The 18,727-nt window shown below is 35.4% G+C and overlaps 1 pseudogene; it reads left to right on the top strand.

Annotated features, from left to right (window-relative positions):
* LOC120879257 overlaps window positions 1–16,909 on the top strand; it is an 83,380-nt pseudogene extending 66,471 nt beyond the window's left edge.
* The last annotated feature ends 1,818 nt before the right edge of the window (window positions 16,910–18,727 follow it).

The raw sequence follows: 18,727 nt of genomic DNA, 5'->3' as shown, positions 1-18,727 counted from the left end.
CCTGTCTGGTCCTTGACTGAGACTCAGAAATGTTCAACCTATCCCTTGATGGAACAGCAGCCTATCCTGACCTTGCTTTTGATTTGACGTCAGAGGATCCCTTTGTACCAGTAACATCCATTGACCACTAAAACCTAATTCTTATGGCTGAAAGTTACCAACCAATTTTCATCAGATTACATGAGTGAAAGTCACTCAGTCATATCAGACTCTTTGAGATACCGTGAACTATACAGTCCATGGAATTCTGTAGGCCAGGATACTGGAGTCGGTAGCCTTTCCCTTCTCCAGGGTATCTTCCCAACCAAGGGATCGAACCCAGGTCTCTTGCAAGGCAGAGTCTTAACCAACTGAGCCACAAGGGAAGCCCTCCACAGACTATAAGATTCAGAAAAACAAAACAAGCAAACAGACATAAAACTTACTAAGAATGCCAGGAAAATTCTTACCTGGAAACTATTCCAACTAGATTTCCTAAGGTTTTTATATCAGTTCTCCAGGATCAAGGTAGATAAGCTGTGCCACTTTTGTCTAAATCCAAGAACCAGAAAACTTTTAAACTCTTATCTTTCATTTGACTCCCCTTCTACCTTTCCTCTTTCTACCCCACCCTACCTAGTAGTTTCCTTGTCTATTAAGCAAAGTATTAAAAACAAACAAACAGCTTACCTAAATGTTCTGCTGTATAATCTTTTTCTTGTGGATGATATTTTATAATAGTCTTAGTTCTATTTCTTATTCAAACTAAAGCCAATTGTACTTTATCTTTTCAGAAGATAAAGGTATGAATATATGTATATTGAGATCTTTATAAACATATTGACTTTTATAAAAATTAATTTGATCTGTCTATAAAATACAGTGCTTTGACACAAATATCAGCTGAAAAAAATAGATGTAAAGTGATTTTATACATAATAAATGAATAGTATATCTCATATGAGAAGTATAAAAGAAAAGAAAACACAGAAAAAGTCTCTCTTTCTGGAGAAAGAAGGTGAAAGAGATCATTCTGTGAATTTTAAGAAGTAAAATATATTAGGTTGGTGCAAAAATTGTGGTTTTGCATTTTCAATATTGCCATCTGATATTAGAATACATTCTTAAACAAATGTGGTTACGTTATATATCATCTTAATGAAAATTTCTTGCTTTATAATTTTTTACTAATGACTTATTATTTGCAGTTTTATATATATATATATATATATATGTGTGTGTATATATATATTAGAGTAGAAAAATGATGTTAGGCAAACAGAAAATCTAAGTGATTTTTCTGAGTTCAAAATGGTTAGTAAAGCAGCAGAGAAACCTCACAACATTAACAATGCACTTGGCCCAGGAACTGCTAATGAACGTACAGTGCAGTGGTGATTCAAGTGTTTTGCAAAAGAGATGAGAGCTTTGAAGATAAGAAGTGCAGTGGCCAATCATCTGAAGTTGACAACGATCAACTGAGAGCCATCATCAAATCTGATTCTCTTACAACTACTAGTTGCCAAAGAACTCAATGTTGACCATTTTACAGTCATTTGACCTTTGAAGTAAATTGGAAAGGTGAAAGAGCTCAACAAGTGGGGGCCTCAGGAGCTGATTAAAAAAAAAATCATTTTGAATTGTCATCTTCTTTTTTGCTATGCAACAACAATGAACCATGTCTTGATCAGATTGGGATGTGCAATGAAAAGTGGACTTTATCCAACAACCAGTCATGACCAGCTCAGTGGCTGGACTGAGAAGAAGTTCCAAAGCATTTCCTAAAGCCAAACTTACACCAAGGAAGATCATGGTCACTGTTTGGTGGTCTGCTGTCCATCTGATCCACTACAGCTTTCTGAATCCTGGTTTACATTTGAGAAGTATGCTCACTAGTCAATGAGATGCACCAAACTCTGCAAGGCCTATGGCTAGCATGGATGGACAGAATGGGCCCAATACTTCTCCATGACAAAGACCGGCCACATAATGCACACTCAATGCTTCAAAAGTTGAACAGATTGGTCTATGAAATTTTGCCTCATCTGCCATATTCACCTGACCTCTTGCCAACTGACTACCACTTCATCAAGCATCTTGACAATTTTTTTCAGGGAAAACTCTTCCACAACCAGCAGGAGGCAAAGAATGTTTTCCAAGAGTTCGTTAAATGCTGACACATGGATTTTTACACTTCAGGAATAAACAAACTTATTTCTTGTTGGCAAAACTTGGTTGATTGTAATCGTTCCTATTTTGATTCATAAAGATGTGTCTGAGTCTAGTTACAATGACTTAAAATTCACAGCCTAATGGTAGAGGTAGGGTATAAAATACATTCAATTTTATGTATGTTGTTTTGAGGAAGTTGTGACATCCAAGTAGTCATGTCTTACCTTAGCCAAGAAATGTTGAGTCAAATTTAAAAAGAAGACCTGCTTTATGTAGAGAAATAAAGGCACATTTATGATAAGGAAAATTTCTCAGGTATTTAGTGAATGCAAATAACTGATGTGAGTAAAAGAAATACAAAAAAAGTGACAGTGATAGAGAAATTAAAGATGTTATTAATATGGAGGGTGGCAAAAGATAAACTGTGATGACTAATGAGCATCACTGAATGTTGAAAACAAGTTTAAAGGAGTGAGACCTGGGGAAGGAAATTATATTTGTACTTGAAGATAGCACAGGTGATACTATGGTGGTGCTTTAGTCACTAAGTTGTGTCTGACTCTTGCAACCCCATGGACTCTGTAACCTGCCAGGCTCCTCTGTCCATGGGATACTATAGGGTGATACTATAGGATGAGTTAAAAAATATAGCCAGTTCACTAAGATAAGAGCACAACTGAGCTTTGAGGATATTCACTATAGAGGAACAAAGTGAACCCCTAATGCCTACTAAAACTTTTGGATATATTAATCAGTAATTCTTGTGTACCAACAGGAAGAAAATAGATATTATATTTGGTAAATGGTCATACCATTTATTTCTCTGCAATAAAAAGTAAATTGTTAATATTAGCAAAGAAAAAATACATCCAATTAGGTCCATCAGGTATTTCTAAATGTACTGACCTAGAAATCACCTGAATATTCTGTTCTTAAATTTTTTTCAGTAAAAAAACCTTTCTATTAAGAACCCATACATGCTTAACAAATACATACTAATTCCTTTAAAGAAGAAAAAAAAATCATAAAATACACTTCTCAAATCCATCTATCATTGCCTTTATATTTTTCCTATTTTACTCAATCCCAGGGAGGCAAAGAATCTCAGCAGATGCCTTTATTTTCTTCTATTGCAAAAATTGCTGCAAAGAAATAAAGACCATGAGAACTGCTTTGATTCTCAAAATCTGCAAAAGGCTGAAAAATAGGGAAAAGCTATTTTTCAGTTTTCTTTCCCCTAAGAATAATCACTGAAACTACAGTTTTAGTATAAAAGTTCTTACTTCTAATACCAAAGTAATATTTATTTATTTGATTTTTGTGACATATATTCATAAAATAATCTGGAACTGGACAAAGAGCGATAGATCAACTGGAGCAATTTTTCCATGAATGATGCTTGAATCAACAAAGATTGAGGCCTCTGATCACCTCCATGACTCACAGCTGCAGGATGCTACACTTATTCAGGAAGTTCAGTCATGCATGCACCAAGCACTGCTTGCTCAGCAGGAAAGAAGCCCTCTTAGAACTATGGACTCAGCAGAATCCCTCAATATAAGCTCCATAACAGCCTCAAAATGCTATAAACACTCCTTTCCTGTCTCCATTTATAGCAGTTTTCACTCTACACTTATATTGACATTTGTATCCTAAGTATAAATATATGTTATGTATATAAACATAATATATGTATATACACACATATATGTATGTAATCCATGATGATAAAACACTGGAGAAGCAGACACTTTTCTCCAATTGAATATGTTATGTGCCAAATATTCATTAAATCACCTTGCTACTGTTCTATAATTGAATTTATAAGCCACTTCATTAACTCATAATTTATATTGAACACTAAAAATTGAACTTCATGCTAAATGCTCTAAGACTTGAAGAATAAGTGTACATTGTTTTAACACTGTAGGTGCTCAAAATTTTTAGAGCATTTGGACAATAAAATGAATAATTAATATCTAGCAACAGAATGTGGTTCCACAGTATTATAAAGATTTTTGATTAAAGTATACATGTGAATTTAAACCAGGCACACACCTCTACCATTAGAATATTATAGTTCCTCTTTCAAATTTTAAGTCTTCTGAATGCTATACTAATTCTTATTTGTCCATAAAATAAAATCATTTTCTATTACTTCCTAATAATAAAGTATTGGGAAATAAAGTTGGAAAATAATTAAAAAAAATTCTAAGCCTCAGATTATTTTCTCTAAATAAGATTTTAATATACAAAACTTTGACTTTCAAAAATATAATTGCTTAATTAGGTCCCATTTAATTTTGGTTTAATTTCCATTACTCTAGGAGGTTAGATAAAGCAGATTTTGCTGCAATTTATGTCAGAGTGTTCTGCTTATGTTTTCCTCTAAAAGTTTTATAGTTTCTGGACTTGCATCTAGGTTATTAATCCATTTTGAGTTTTCTTTTGAGTATGCTGTTAGGAAGTGTTCTAATTCAACAAATAAATAAAGTTTTGGTGCCTATATACAGTGGAATATTACTCAGCCATTTGCATCAGTTGTAGTGAGGCAGATGAAACTAGAGTCTGCGATACAAGAGTGAAGTAAGTCGGAGAGAGGAAAACAAATATCCTATTAAAAATATATATGGAATCTAAAAAAATAATGGTACTGATGAACCTATTTGTAGGGCAGGAATAGAGAATCAGATGTAGAGACCAGAACTGTGGATACTGGAGGAAGGAGAGGGTGGGACAAACTGAGAGTAGCATTGACATATATACACTACTATGTGTAAAATCGGGCTTCCCTGGTAGCTCAAATGGTAAAGCGTCTGCCTACAATGCAGGAGACCCGGGTTCGATCCCTGGGTCGGGAAGATCCCCTGGAGAAGGAAATGGCAACCCACTCCAATATTCTTGCCTGGAGAATTCCATGGACCGAGGCGCCTGATAGACTACAGTCCATGGGGATGCAAAGAGTCGGACATGACTGAGCGATTTCACTTCACTTTTATGTGTAATATAGATAGGTAGTGGGAAGCTGCTGTATAGCCCAGGGAGCTCAGCTTGGTGCTCTGTGACTACCTAGAAGGATGAGAAGGGGGAAGGTGGGAAGTGGTTCAAGAGGGAAGGAATATTGAAGGAGCAAGATACTAATTTCACTGCCCCCAAAAATGGGAAGAAAGAAATGTGAACTAAACTAGACCACCAATTTAATGCTTCCATAAAAACATCAAGCCTTCAAAGTACAAAGTAAGGGAATGAAACAATTGAAAACTATAATTCATGTGTAGCAATTGAAACTCTCATTTATCATTGTGTGTTAGTCACTCAGTTGTGGCAGACTCTTTGCGACCCCATGGACTGCAGCACACCAGGCCTCCCTGTTCTTTCTCTACTATTTCTTGTATTTTTGATTCAGTAAATTATTTCATTCCTTTAAAATTTTTAAAAAATGTCATTAAAACTATATTAAATTAATGCTCATTGTCTTTTTCCTCCTGTTGATTGTTTTTTTCTCAAATGATTTCTTCCCCCCTGTGGTAGGTGTGGGAAATAATCTTTTTTATTAATTTTTTTTATCCTTATAGTGTGGACATATTCAGTTCAGTTCAGTCGCTCAGTCATGTCTGACTCTTTGCAGAGTCACAGCACGCCAGGCCTCCCTGTCCATCACCAACTCCCAGAGTTCACCCAAACTCATGTGTATCAAGTCTGCGATGCCATCCAGCCATCTTATCCTCTGTCATCCCCTTCTCCTCCTGCCCCCAATCCCTCCCAGCATCAGAGTCTTTTCCAATGAGTCAATTCTTCGCATGAGGTGGCCAAAGTATTTTATTATATATTATTATCTATTTAAATTTTATGTCCCTTAAGATAGTCTACCTCTTTTTTTGAAGTGGTGTTTAATGTTGATATATTGTCTAAATTAAGCATAATAAATAATGATTTTATTTCTTCAGGATGTACTTACATGGTACATAGCATTGTGATGTTTCTATTTCTTATTTACAACACATTGTAGCCAATAGAATAGAATGTGCATATAATTTTTGTCCTAAATATTCTCTTCATATTGGTATATAACAATGTCATTATTTGGAATTAAACTTCAGGAAAAGTGATTTACTGGTAGAAATCAAACTTCATTACTCACCTGCCTGATTGTTTCATTCATTTCTACACATTTAATATTAAATTAAAAAGTAGCTTTGTGCTATTGGAGATTTATCCAAATAGTTTTTATAGATAAATTATTTTACCTTTCCCTGGTGGCTTAGAGGTTAAAGCGTCTGCCTCCAATACGAGAGACCTGGGTTCGATCCCTGGGTCGGGAAGATCCCCTGGAGAAGGATATGGTAACCCACTCCAGTATTCTTGCCTGGAAAACCCCATGGATGGAGAAGCCTTTTAGGCTACAGTCTATGGGGTCGCAAAGAGTCGGACACGACTGAGCGACTTCACTTTCACTTTGTTTTTCACATCTGATTTTTGACCCTGTGGTACATATTTTGGACTTCCCAAGTGGTTCTGTGATAAAGAATTCACCTGCCAATGCAGGAGAGTTAAGAGAGGAGGATTGGATCCCTGGGTCAGGAAGACCCTTTGGACTAGGAAAGGGCAACAAACTACAGTATTCTTGCCTGGAAAATTTCATGACAGAGCAGCCTGGCAGGCTGCAGTTCATGGGGTCACAGAGAGTCATATACGACTGAGTGAGCACACACATATCTTTAATGTTAAACAGAGCAAAGCAAATACTAAAATTAATACTTTAAAAACTCTGGGATAGTTTGTGTGTGTGTGCATGTGCACACGCATGTGTGCACACAAGTGTATTTTTGCTTTCGTGCAACGGGGGCAGGGAGAAGAGAGAGACCCATTCAATTAGATTCATTACTTCCCTTACTCCCAGTAAGAGTTACCTTTTTTTGGCTGTTGCCATTTGATTTTTAAGAAATTACTGTGTAAACTATTTATGTTTATACTAAAAGAGTCCAATAACATTCAAGAATTTATTCCATGGCATCACAGAAAAATTGATTATAAATTCTGTCTAAACCATTTAGTAGCTTTGTGGACTTAAGGGAATAAAATATCTTCTCTAAACCTCTAGCCCATAATCTAACAAGGTGTTATATTTTTATACATATTTTTTAAAAGATTCAGTGAGCTAAATAAATATTTATTTTTAACACTTACTGGAAATAATTTTAAACTTTATTATTTTTTCTCCATATTGATGTAAAAATTAGAAAATGAGTTGTATATCCCCAGAATATTTATAAAAGCAACCTCCAGGAAATTTACATTAATCTACATTGTATACATTAATATGTATGCTGATCAAACATAGCAGTACACTACTGAATATCTAGTTGTTTCATTTAATATCTTCAATTAAAAGATGAAGTCTGTTAAGTTTTATCTTTGTCACTTGGTCCTTCTGTAACACATTTGGCAATTTGAGTGTGATAAGATGTCCTCTGATCAAACATTAAAGATTGATCAAACATTAAAGATTCTAAACTTCATAGTAAAGAGCCATTTTATTCTAGAAATTCAGTGTCAATTTATGTAATGTATAAGAAAATGCAAGTTTATCTAGGCAAGTCTGGAAACAAATTAATAGAATCAAAATGTTGCTGACACTGGAGACTGTGAGAATGCAGTTCATAATAGACCAAAAAATAATATGTACATAAATATATATACATGAATGAAAATAATCTATTTTTACCATTTGTTTCTTTAAAATCAGAATGCTTCACATATGACAGGGAAGATGAATCTCATGATATTAAATAATTTTGGAAACAAAAAATGTCATTTAATCATCCAAATGAAATAGAGACACTTAAACACTAAAGAAGTAACTTTGCATCTATACCCTTTTATACATTTTTCTTAGTAATGAATAACGTGAGAGCCTAGCTGCCAATGCTTTTTTTTTTCTTCAGAAAAGTTAAAGTTTTTAGAAGTAAATCCATACAGAATATACATGGTGAAAATTTTATTTTTTGATTTATTCTACAAAATTATTGGTAGATTTCTTTCTTCACTTAGGGTGGGGAGATGTATCAAAATAATCTCCTCCCTTAATAAAGATGTGTTAAATAATACATAAACATCTATATTTTTTCCTACCAGAGTTTATTGTTCATTATCATGTCTATAACTAAAGATAAATGATATGAATCCACAATATTTAGTACAGTTTAACATTTTCCATCAGTTTCAAAAGATTTAACATATTAAAAGCCTGTTTCTAAATTTTTCATAAGTTTTATGTCATTTAAATATTAATATACAATTAGGTAAAATTCAGAGTACATTAGAAAACAAGAAAAATTGAATTCTAAAGATCTCATTAACTTGCTTAAGGGATTAAACACATACCTGCACAAGGGGAAATTTTTCTTTGAAAACAGAAATAGCCTGACTCATTTAACACAGAAAATAAATAATCAGCAATATATTTTCTATTCCTTTTGCCTGTTAGAAATTGCAGATTATGGTTTATCTAATGTCTTTAAGGAATTCATTTTAATATGTTGTTTCAGATTTCAATATGCAACAGGAAATCATCCTTCAAATTGTCAGTTTATATTTCTATTTAGCCTATGTGCTTATACATAATTATTGGTTACTTTCCTTCTATACTTGGCTATACTTGGCTAGTATACCACTTTTGGTCACTGAATATGTATCACTCACAGACCAACCAGAGAAAGAAAACCAGTAGGAGATAATCATATATTATGAATGGTCTCACATGATTGTTGTACCTGGTACTAGTCAGATTTGTCAGGAATGTCAGGAACTGGAACTCTCTGGCATCACCTAAAGCTGCAATCTACAATCAGAATTCATTCTTCAGTGAAGCCTCAATTCAGTTCTTACAGCCTTTAAGTGATGGAATCAGGCCCATCTAGATTATTTAGAATAATATTCTCACTTAGAGTCAGTTGATTTGGACTTTAATCATCTTTGCAAAATGCCTTCATAGTATCACCTAGGCTAGTATTTGGAAAACTGGAGACCTCAGCCTGGCCATCATGACACATAAAACTGATCATGGACTACCTTTTCTCACATTAGAGCCCATACACATCTCCTTGATCCATAAGGAATCTCCAGATAAAGAGGAATGACAATGTAATACAACTGAGAATATAATAATCCCTTCCCTAGAAAAGCATGAAAAATCTTCAGGTAATGTTTACTCTTCTCCTTTGATATTTATAACTTAAATATCATGATCTTGTGGTAGATAAAATATATATATATATATTATTTATATATATTTATAGGGCTTCCTTCATGGTTCAGATAGTAAAGAATCCACTTGCCAATACAAGAGATGCAGGAGATACAGGTTCAATCCATGGGTCAGGGAGATCTCCTGGAATAGAAAATGGCAACCCCATCTAGTATTCTTGCCTGGAATATTCCATGGACAGAGAAGCCCAGTGCGGTTCACTCCATAGGGTCACAAAGAGTCAGACACAACTGAGTGACAGAGCAGCATGCACACATACATTCATAAGAAAAAAATTCTCATAATTTTTCATTCTTTATTTCAACAACTGATGATGGGGTTACACCTAGTGTTTATAACTACCTTCATTTACTACCATTCCATACTCCTTTGCTGTCATCAGTCACTTCAGTTGATCCTGGATGTTTGCCTGCTAAGGTGGACTAAACCTTAATCTTACGGGCCTCCATCATTAGCTATCCTGTATAAATTGGATTGTTGAAGTTTTTCATTTATTTTAATCCCAGGACATGGTAAGGGATACATAAGGGATCTCTTATATTCCAGATATGGTTTTTTCTTCCTTATCTCCATTTTATAAGACCACAGTTTCCCCTTGGTAATAATTTTTAAAAAAAATCACCCCATACAGTATACTAACATGTTGAATAATTTGTTTTGCTTACTATTGATTTAGAGACATGAAGAACCACAAAATGGCCTAATGGAAGTTAAACTTCTACTCCAATAGAATTATTATTGTCTCTCTTGGAAGAAACATTTCTCTTTGACATTTACACTTTTAGTCTATCAGATCCTAAGGTTACTAAGGTTACTGGGATGATGTTTTTGATTTCCAGGAATTATTATCAGTTCTGAGCCAATGTATAGTAATCAAAGAAAAGTATGACTTTTTTCTTCTCCATAAGACACGGTCACCCTGGTAAATTTCTCTATTCCCCATGGAGAAGTCTGGGAGATATATTCAACAGTACAAATGTTGACAGGTTGGATAGGTCCTTTATAAAAGGGACCCAGCATCCCCTTAGGGGTCATGGCTCTGTTTTCATGAATAAAATTGGATTTCTGCTCATTCTATTCTAAACTCATTTGCTTATACAAGCCAAATAAGTTTTTAGTACACTGCCCTATTTATTATAGCAACACAATGATTAACTTGCTTTGACTCTATTGTCCATTATTGTAACCACATACTCCTTACCTTTGGTGATTAAAATGCCATAAGTTGGCCCTGTTGTCCTCGGATCCAGTTACACCCATTGAATTTAGGGATCCTAGTTCAAGGCTAACATTTCCATTTTGATTTCTGACTTATGAATGACCATGAAAAAGAAAGTGAAAGTGTGAGTTGCTCAGTTGTGTCCAACTCTTGGCAACCCCATGGACTATAGTCTGCCAGGTTCCTCTGTCCATGGAATTCTCTAGGCAAGAATATTGGAGTGGGTTGCCATTCCCTTCTCTAGGGTTTTCCTGACCCAGGGACTGAACCCAGGTATCTTGCATTGCAGGAAGATTATTTACAATCTGAACCACCAGAGAGACCCACAGAATCACCATAGAGCTCTTTAAGAATCATTGAGCTTTCTCACAATTGTGGTAAAAGGTTTGTCTTCCAGATTGCTGGGGCAGGTGAACAATTTTTACAAAATAAATCTACTCTAACATTCCAACCTCCATGAACTTCTCTCTAGCATATAAAAGAAGTTCTGGTAATTCATCTTATTTATAGTAGACAATGGGTCTGTGTTTCAGAAGATATACCACACAAACTGTTACAGACATTTTAAAATCTTCAAGCAAAAACACCAAATCTGGAATCTTGGTTTAGTGGACAGGAGTCAAAAAATTAGGCTTGATCCAAGTTTATATTTCTTTTACAATGAAGGCCATATCCTTAATTATTTTCCAAATATACTTCTCAGATTTTTTTTCCTGTCTAATTTAAACAGCCATGAAGTTTTCTTGATGTATGGAACAACTATGTGGTTAACACTGTGGTTCTCACACTTCATGGCCTTATGGGATTTGTTCTGTGTCTAGAAACAAAGAAGGGTGATGGGAGTAGGTTCTGAAGAGCATTATCAGTTCCATGTATGCAAGCTAATTCAGTGGAGATAATCACAGTTTCTTTGGGAAAAGGAGAGTTAAACTCCACAGTCAGTGGTAGAAGAGCCATTTTGACAGGCAAATACAACTTGGTAGCATCTAGATGTCAGTGTCCCTAGGTTCATCAGGATCTAATCATATGTTCCCATTTTCAATTTTCAGGATGCTATCCAACCCCTCCTCACGTAAATGTCCTAATTTTAACTGAAGTTTCACTGCAAAGTTGAGAATTCAATCTGTATTGTAATTTAGCTCCTCACAGAACTTGATTTTCAGAAAGTGTGGCCTTGAGATTTCAGGACATGAATTTATTTGAGAGCAGATATAGAATATCTCAGTCATTTATGTGGAACTTAAGCTAGTAATTTGAGTCCCAGATATCATCCTTTTATTTTCTCTAGCTTGATCATGAGCAACTAGCCAAATTCACCATAGACTATTTTTCACAATAAAATGTATGATCTCAAATCTTGTCAAACTCTTTCTTACAGAGGCCAAAGCTAATGCAATCAGTACCAGTGGTAGCCTTAGAAAAAACTTCAGGATGGAATTTTAGAATATGATCTATTGCTGGTGGGGGAGGTGATACTTCCTGATACTAGTATTAAGGGTGATGAAGACCCTTGGAATATGGGTAATATTGAAGTTACTGATGTTTTATTATTAAAGACAACAGGGATCATAGCTCTATGTGGAATTATTGGCACCTGAAAGTCATCTAATTGTAATTGGGCCAGTGGAAAATAATGAAGTCCTAGCTAATTCATGCAAAAAATGGTGAAGTGCAAAAAACAGTGAAGCTATAGGTACAGCTGGTGGTATTTCACCATAATCAACCACTTTATCAAGATGAAAAAATCAGTAGGCAAAACATTCACATTGGTTCTGTGACCTGCGGAGTTCTAGAAGGAACCGAGTCTGGAACTATGCCTCCACACCCCTTAAAATTAAGATACAATTCTTGCATCAAACTTACACTGATTATCTATTTTATATATGGTAAGCTATATCTTTCAATTCTGTTCTCTCAAATCATCCCACCCTCTTCTTCTCCCACTGCATCCAAATGTCTATTCTTTATATCTATGGCTCTTGTGCTGCCCTGCACATAGGATCATTCTGTTCTTTGACAACCTGGAAGGTTAGGGTGGGGAGGGAGGTGGGAGAGGGTTTCAGGATGGAAGGAACACATGTATACCTATGGCAGATTCATACTGATACATGGCAAAAATCCATCCCAATATTGTAAACTAATTATCTTCCAATTAAAATTTAAAAACATAAAAGTTTAAGATACAATTCTAACTAATACAAGATAATTCATAAAATAAGGAAACAAGTATGATATTTCAAAAATGTGTACAAGTCTAAAAGCTGAGAGGAAATTTCATGCGTAGATATATGGAAGGAAAGGAATAGGCTTCCCAGGTGGCTCAGTGCTAAAGTATCCACCTGACAATGCAGCAGCCAGGGGCTTCAATCCCTGGGTTGGGAAGATCCCCTGGAGGAAAAAATGGCAACCTACTCCAGTATTCTTACTTGGAAAAAAAATGCATAAAAGATCACAAGAGTCAGACACAGCCAAGTATGGATGTGCAGTATGCAGCAAGGGATCAGTCTGAATATGTGATATATTCTTCATATCAACATTTAGGGGCAAATACAAATCAAACTGAAAGAAAATGTGAGGAACTAAATAAGGGCAACAGCAGCATATTAAAGAACTAGTATATAGTGGAGAAAGAAAATAAGTGAGTATTAGGAACAGTTTTATTCCACAGAAAAAAAGATTCAATAAAATGCATTTTTCAAAAGCACAACTAAATATGACTCAATGAATAAAGATTATAAACTTTGTCTGGTTCACAGTAATTGTTAAAAATCACTCACACCCCATAAAACCTATACTACTTTATATCTTCTCTGTTGCAACATTTGAAACATTTAATGAATAAATAGCATCAAAATTACATAAACTCTTAATAGGAATAAAGGAAATGTTAGCATGCCCTTTATGATTTCAGAGTAACCTACATTAAAACAAACCACTAACAAAGACAGCACCATAAAGTTATCTCCTGAGTATAGATGCTATATATATATATATATATATATATATATATAGAGAGAGAGAGAGAGAGAGAGAGAGAGAGGACAAATCCAACAGTACATAAAAATATAAATCAAAAGTAAGTTGTTTTCATACCAAGAATGTTTATTAGAAGAATATTCAAAACTCAACCAATGTAACATTATAGAAGTAGAAAAATGATAAAAGTAAGCATCTTACCTGGATGTGTTATAGTAAAAATGCTGAGAGTCAAAGACAATGACATTTTGAAATCAGCAAAGTTACTCATAACATACAAAAAATCCAGTGAAATTAAAGACTGACTATTCAACAAAACAATTGAGTTTAGAGGGCAATGCAAAGACAGAGGTATGGGCTTAAAACATTAGTCAGCCAAGAATTTTATAAACAGCTAAACTTTCTTTCAAAAATTGAAAGCAACAAGATTCCAATTTCAGCCCTGGCTTGGAAGTTCTCAATCCCATTCTTACAAGAAAAATTCTGAACAACTTGAGAAAATATATTTTTCTTGAATCCATCAGAGAAAGAAAGCACAGACCAAACTGACAGTAAAATCCAGAGAGACAGGCAACCACAAAATATTGCAGATAAAGCTTAACTGGAGCAGAACCTGCTAGAGTCATAAACTAGCCAGAATACATAACATTAATTTTGACAAATTTCTGGAGTTTGTGTATGAAATAGTGTGTATCTCATGAGATTTGAAGTTTGGGGTGAACCCAGTATTTTCTTAGGTTTCTCCTATAAGAACACCTCAAGGTTATCAGTTCAGTTCAGTTCAGTCGCCCAGTCATGTTGACTCTTTGCGACCCCATGAATCCCAGCACACCAGGCCTCCCTGTCCATCACCAACTCCTGGAGTTCACTCAGACTCATGTCCATCGAGTCAGTGATGCCAGCCAGCCATCTCATCCTGGGTCGTCCCCTTCTCCTCCTGCCCAGAATCCCTCCCAGCATCAAAGTCTTTTCCAATGAGTCAACCCTTTGCACAAGGTGGCCAAAGTACTGGAGTTTCAGCTTTAGCATCATTCCTTCCAAAGAAATCCCAGGGTTGATCTCCTTCAGAATGGACTGGTTGGATCACCTTGCAGTCCAAGGGACTCTCAAGAGTCTTCTCCATCACCACAGTTCAAAAGCATCAATTCTTCGGTGCTCAGCCTTCTTCACAATCCAGCTCTCGCATCCATACATGACCACAGGAAAACCCATAGCCTTGACTAGACGGACCTTAGTCTGCAAAGTAATGTCTCTGCTTTTGAATATGCTATCTAGGTTGGCCATAAGTTTTCTTCCAAGGAGTAAGCGTCTTTTAATGTCATGGCTGCAGTCACCATCTGCACTGATTTTGGAGCCCAAAAGAATAAAATCTTACACTGTTTCCACTGTTTCCCCATCTATTTCCCATGAAGTGATGGGACCAGATTCCATGATCTTCGTTTTCTGAATGTTGAGCTTTAAGCCAACTTTTTCACTCTCCTCTTTTACTTTCATCAAGAGGGTTTTTAGTTCCTCTTCACTTTCTGCCATAAGAGTGGTTTTGTACTCAGTTCAGTTCAGTTCAGTCACTCAGTCGTGTCCGATTCTGTGACCCCATGAATTGCAGCATGCCAGGCCTCCCTGTCCATCACCAACTCCCGGAATTCACTCAGATTCACGTCCATCAAGTCAGTGATGCTATTCAGCCATCTCATCCTCTGTCGTCCCCTTCCCCTCCTGCCCCCAATCCCTCTCAGCATCAGAGAATGTTCCAATGAGTCAACTCTTCGCATGAGGTGACCAAAGTACTAGAGTTTCAGCATTAGCATCATTCCTTCCAAAGAAATCCCAGGGCTGATCTCCTTAGGTTGGTGCAAAATCAATTGTGGTATTGCATCGTTGAACTTTGCTGTTTGATATTTGAATACATTCTAAAATAGCTATGGTTATGCATATTTCTTGCTTTACTCACTTGCCATGTAGTTCAGTCGGTAAAGCATCTGCCTGCAGTGTGGGAGACCTGGATTCAATTTCTGGATCAGGAAGTTCCCCTGGAAAAGAAAATGGCAACCCACTCCAGTATTCTTGCCTGGGGAATCCCATGGACAGAGGAACCTGGCAGGCTACGGTTCATGGGATCGCAAGAGTTGGACACAACTTAGCGCTATCTTTCTTGCTTGCTTGCTTTATTTTTTTTAACTAATGATATTACTTGCTGTTTATTTTCTGTTTATTTTAAACTTTTATATTCATTTTAATAAATATAGTTATATATATTTATTAGTAAATAATTGTTAATATAATAATTTTCATTAGACAAAGTCAAATTCAAATGATTTTCTCTTTCAAGTTCAAAATGGGTAATATAGGGGCAGAGACAACTCATCACATTAACAATGCATTTGGCCCAGAAACTTCTAACAAGCATATCGTGCAGTGGTGGCTCAAGAATTTCTGCACAGGAGACAAAAGCCTTGAAGATAAGGAGAGTAGTGGCTGGCCACAGAAGGTTGACAACAACAAATTGAGAACCATCTTTGAAGTTGATCTTCTTACAACTATAGGTGAAGTTGCCGAAGAACTCAGCATTGACTATTTTATGGTCATTAGGCATTTGGAGCAAATCAGAAAGGTGAAAAATCTCAGTGGATGGTTGCCTCATGAGCTGACTGAAAATTAAAAAGAAAATGTTGTTTTGAAGTGTCATCTTCTCTTATTCTGTGCAACAACAACAAACCATTTCTAGATCAGATTATGACAAGCAATGGAAAGTAGATTTTATCCAATAACCAGCCATGAGCAGCTCAGTGGTAGGACCAAGAAGAAGCTCCAAAGCACTTCTCAAAGCCAAAGTTACACCAAGGAAGATCATGGTCACTGTTTAATTCTCTGCTGCCCATTTGATCCACTACAGCTTCCCGAATCCTGGTGAAACCATTACATCTGAGAAGTATGTTCAGCAAATCAATAAGGTGCACTGCAAATAGCAATGCTGGCAGCTGACTTTGGTCAACAGAATGGACCCAGTTCTTCACAACAATGCTGGACTGATTGTTGCACAAGCAACACTTCAAAAATTGAATGAACCGGGTCACAAAGTTTTAACTCATCTGCCAAATTCACCTGACCTCTCACCAAATAACTACCACTTCTTCAAGCATCTTGACAACTTTTTGCAGGGAAAACATTTCCACAACCAGCAGAAGGCAGAAAATGCTTTCCAAGAATTTGTCAAATCTCAAAGTGTGGATTTTTATGCTATAGGAATAAACATTTCTTACTGGCAAAATGTGTTGATTTTAATGTTCTTATTTTGATTAATAAAAATATGTTTAAGCTTAGTTATAATGGTTTAAAATTCATATTTTAAAACCTCAATTACTTTTACACCAGCCTTAATATTTTGGAAAATAAAACATCTGTCAGAATTTTCTATTTATTCGTAACATTTTATCCCATGCATTGCATTATCCATGGCAACTCTATAGGAATTTGTTGGGGGTGGTGGTGTTCATAGATCTGAAAGCTCTATACTTGTTTAATAGTTAGATACCCATATGAATAGAATATTCCAAAATTTTCCAGAAATAAAACCCCTTGATGGAACCACACAATCACTATTGGTTTAGTACGGAAATTGTTGCTTTTACTTTAACAAATGCCTAATTTTTCACTCAGTTAAAATGCTGTCTATGTAACATATACACTTTCAATGTTAATATTCAGCATAGGTAAAAAAGAAATGTCAAAAGGTAAAGAGAAATTCTGTAATTGACTGTATTTCTACTCAGTTAAAAGATATCTGGGGACATGAGTCAGTAGGACCAGCCTCAAAATAAATTAGTGGATTAACAAGGGATATGGTTATCCAGGGAATTGCATGAGATGATGATAAAATACCTGGGAAAGTTTAATGATGAAATTTCCCCCAAGGAAAACTGCTGAACAGTCATTAAAGTATACTCTTACATCTCCTAGATTTATTTATTTATTTTTTATCATTCCTCCCAGTGATTCAAATGTGAATAATCACATTTCTAAAAAGGCATGTAACAGTATCTTCAAGCAAAACTATAAAAGTAGTTATGCCTGAAAAGACATAGGTGGCATTTTAAGGTTCTTGCAAAAAGCAACCATTTGTGAATTAAAATTCATGTTGCATGTCATCTTATATTCTAATATTGGTTAAAACTAACATATAATGAATGCATATTATGCTCTAGACATTCTCTTAGGAGCTATCTTGTTTAATTTTCATAATAACACTCTTTTAACTTATTCATACGTTGCAGAAATGAAACTGAGGCTCAGTGGAATAGAACATGTATGTGAGCTTCTTGTGCACCCAAGACAAGGCTGAGCCAAGGTATAATTAATTGACTCCAAACTCTAGGTATGTTTCATTATGCCATATGATCCCTAGAATGAAAAAGCATTTTTCCACTTAGAGAAAGATAAAATGTTAATATCCACAAGATTGTACCTCTCTTCTACACTGTGCATAATAACTAATAAAACTGCTTACATTTTAAATTATTCTCTGTCACAGTGTTACCACTTAACCTGAGAAGAACACATTCATTTACATTCCAAGGGCAGTTTGCAATTTGAATTAAACATAAGTGTACATAAGAAAGGCATCCCATGATGTTTTCTAGGAAGTTAGCTTCTAAGCACTTATTAGCTAATATGTTTCCTTGGCAGATAAATGGTAAACTAAAATATACTGCGTGTCAGTGGAAAGAAACTGAACTGAGGGCTATTCTGCATCCTAATCTGACACAATAACTTGCATGACCTAGGAGAAGTCATTATTTCATATTTCTGGGTCATATTTTTTCTATTCAATAAGAGAGAATTGATGAGACAATTTATATAGCTATTTTGAGACAAAATTTTTTGAATAAAATGATTATTTTAAGAGTCCTTCTTTCAAAAATGGCAATCCTCCTAGTTTCCACCTTAGTTAATCAACCCACTTGGACTGTCTTCAAACCAGAAAACTTTTGCTTCATTCCTTTTCCTTATCTCCAATGGAATAATGAGACATAAGCACAAAGAACATTCTTATCACATGGGCACACTGCAGATTGTTCTTCCATAAAGCCTTCTTATCCCACGGATACCCAGCATTT

Source organism: Oryx dammah, unplaced genomic scaffold (assembly GCF_014754425.2).
Source record: "Oryx dammah isolate SB20612 unplaced genomic scaffold, SCBI_Odam_1.1 HiC_scaffold_20, whole genome shotgun sequence".
NCBI classification, from domain to species: domain Eukaryota; kingdom Metazoa; phylum Chordata; class Mammalia; order Artiodactyla; family Bovidae; genus Oryx; species Oryx dammah.
The sequence above is the reverse complement of the archived record's forward strand: the minus strand, read 5'-3'. Positions and strand labels throughout refer to the sequence as shown.